The sequence below is a fragment of the Trachemys scripta genome, chromosome 1, assembly GCF_013100865.1.
Source record: "Trachemys scripta elegans isolate TJP31775 chromosome 1, CAS_Tse_1.0, whole genome shotgun sequence".
Taxonomy (NCBI): domain Eukaryota; kingdom Metazoa; phylum Chordata; order Testudines; family Emydidae; genus Trachemys; species Trachemys scripta.
This window is the reverse complement of record NC_048298.1, coordinates 297,867,872-297,870,731: the sequence shown is the minus strand read 5'-3', so window position 1 is coordinate 297,870,731 and position 2,860 is coordinate 297,867,872. Positions and strand designations below refer to the sequence as shown.

Sequence of the window (2,860 nt, the reverse complement as noted above, 5' to 3'; positions counted from 1 at the left end):
CCCAGCTCACCTCTGCTCCGCCCCCTCCCCAAGCCCTGCAGCAGCTCCCCACCAACCCCTCCGCCCTGAGGCATCCCCCCCTGCGGCAGCTCCCCACCCACTTCCACCCTGAGGTGCTGCCCCCCGTGGCAGCTCCCCTCCGCCCTGGGAGCTGTGCGGCAGCTCCCCACCCCAGCTCACCTCTGCTCCACCTTCTCCCCGAGCATGCGGTCGCTGCTCCACTTCTCCCACCTCCCAGGCTTCTGGCGCCAATCAGCTGTTTGGCGCCGCAAACCTGGAGGGAGAGAAGCAGAGCAGGGCAGCGTGCTCAGGGGAGGAGGCGGAGCAGAGATGAGCTGGGGTGAGGAGTTCCCCTGCGTGACGCCCCCGCCCCTCCTACTTGCTGCAGGTTGCCCTCCCCGCGCCCCTCTGCCCCAGCTTCCTCTGCCTAAATGCCAGTGGCGACCGGGGCGGCCGAAGATCCAGCCGCTGTGGTCGCCGCCGAAGAAAATGCCACCCCTCAAATGCTAGTGCCCTAGGCGACTGCCTAGGTTGCCTAATAGGTTGCACTGGCCCTGGTTACACTGAAACAAATCAAGGGTAATTCCACTGACTTCAGGGGAGTTCTTGTTTATTTATATTTGTGTAACCAAGAATCTGGTTCACTGTTTGTATATATCAATAGCCAACAGAGAAAACACTGTCAAATTCATTGAATAAAAGAACCCAACTGAGCACTCACATAAAGAGGAAACACTCTGTAACATAAGGCTTATAGAAGCCCTTCAATTTGGGGATTTGTTTATTAACATTTAAAAGCTATATAACTTAAAGCATATCAACATATATTCTATTATTTATACATCTGTTTACATTAATTTACTAGTGGAGAAAAGGGAAAGAAAATGGCTGAAAAGACATTTGATTTTAACATTATTAAAATGTAGTGTGGTTTGTGTGATACACAGGGTTAAAACAATTCTAAATATTTACCCCTAAGTAGATGTTTGTTCTGGTGGATTTTAGAATAAGAAACTTCTTCCAATAAAAGTGCCTCTTGATGTCAGAACAGCAGCACATTGCACTGAGGCATTTCTCTGTTTGGAAAATATGTGTTGCTTTTATTGTTCTTCAGCACCTCCTGCTGGAATGTCTTCACATAAATACCAACTTCAGCTTAATGGAAAACCACTATTTTTTTCCCCTTTTGACCAAAGTTTAAATGTTCATGCTGTAGTGGTCAGCGGAAGGTGGAGAATAAATGGGAGGGAAACACTTCGGGCCAAAGTCAAAGATGAGTTAAAGTAGATTCTAAGGCATAAATCCCACCTTTATCTAGCCATCTTAGCTTGGAACTTACACCGGCTTAGATTCAGAATCACTTAGACTCACACCCACTTTTCAATAAGATGCTCCTTATTCCCATGTATGTGTCTCTTCTGATTTTGGATTGCTAAATATGCTGGAATTTAAGAGAGTCTAAACTGGTGTAATGCACATGTCAAGGGGCAGAAGGGAAGGGTGAAGTTGGAAAAGCAACTTACTTGAGGAAAAATTGAAAACAGCCTTGTTTAATAATATAAATTTCAGCTTTTATCAAGGACCTAGTAAACCAAAAAAAAAAAAAAAAAAATCCAACATAGTAGCTTTAACTACATAAGAGAAAGTATAAAGTAACATTTTAGGACTAAATTGCCCCCTGTGCAGGTTATTCTCTAGTAGGAAACTGACACTCCTCAAGTTTGAACTCAGAATTTTTGCCCAGTCCTGCAGATCCTGTATCCTGCAGAACTGGTGATCAGTCCCAAAAGCTCTACTGAGGAAAAACGTTTATGTTTTTAAATAAATAGGAACTGTTAAATAGAAAGGGATTTTTGGGGGGGGGCAGTAATTTGTTTTTAACTGCCATGGATAATTCTCTCACACATTAGTAAACATTCTGTATCGTTTTGTCACAAAAATGTGACTCTGTAAATCTACATCATAATGAGCTATAATCTCTCAACCTAATTTGCCACAATCATTATTAATTGGCCGGCTTGCCAACACCTGATACCAACAGATTTTTCATCTAAGTGAATGCAGTGCCACACAATTGTGACAGCAAGATTTAAACTAATCCCTCTTTACACACAAGCAAGCACCAAATGACACTCATGACAAAGACACACACAGACCAGTCTGACATTTGCTGACAACTCCCATGGGATTCCCCCTCTCAGCACATAAACTCATTTTCAAATGGCATAGATAATCAAAGCCATTTCAATCTAGACTGGTTACATTCACTGAAAGAAACCCCTTCTTCCTACTACACATTTATTATCACAACAAACACAGCTAACCTTTTGTGGAGTTTTTCAAAGCAAGAACTGTTATCAGGTGAAGAATCACAGTAGTTTGTCAGGGAAATGTTATTATACAGACAAGTTATCATATACACGTCATGTAAAGTTGCACATTAAACAACAAAGTGTTTAAAGGCTGACATGCTAATTACACTCCCAGTTTTAAAGTTCAGGCATGAGACTTCTTACCTTGCAGTTGCAGCTCCAAGCTGTCCTTAAAGATAAAGCAGCCCATAAGACATCCTGGTTTTGTTTTCTTGCTTAAAAATATAATCTGTCAGAGGCACACAAGATGACTTGCAAGGGGCCAGCCCCTTCTTGCTGAACACACCAATGGGAAGATCGGGGCAGCACATGTGGGAAGCTGTCTCCCTGAGAGCCTGTCACAATCAGCATATGCTCTTTGTGACTGAGGTGCCAAATTAACCTTGGTTTCAGAGTAACAGCTGTGTTAGTCTGTATCCGCAAAAAGAAGAACAGGAGTACTTGTGGCACCTTAGAGACTAACAATTTTAATAAATTTAATAAATTTT

The 2,860-nt window shown here is 43.0% G+C and overlaps 1 protein-coding gene across 1 annotated transcript in view; it reads right to left on the bottom strand.

Annotated features, from left to right (window-relative positions):
• STARD13 (StAR related lipid transfer domain containing 13) overlaps nt 1–2,596 on the bottom strand; it is a 457,620-nt gene extending 455,024 nt beyond the window's left edge. The window contains exon 1 of the mRNA XM_034758637.1: nt 2,517–2,596. The gene's annotated coding sequence lies outside the window, so the exon portion shown is untranslated. The remainder of the gene's footprint in view (nt 1–2,516) is intronic.
• Nucleotides 2,597–2,860: the final 264 nt, after the last annotated feature.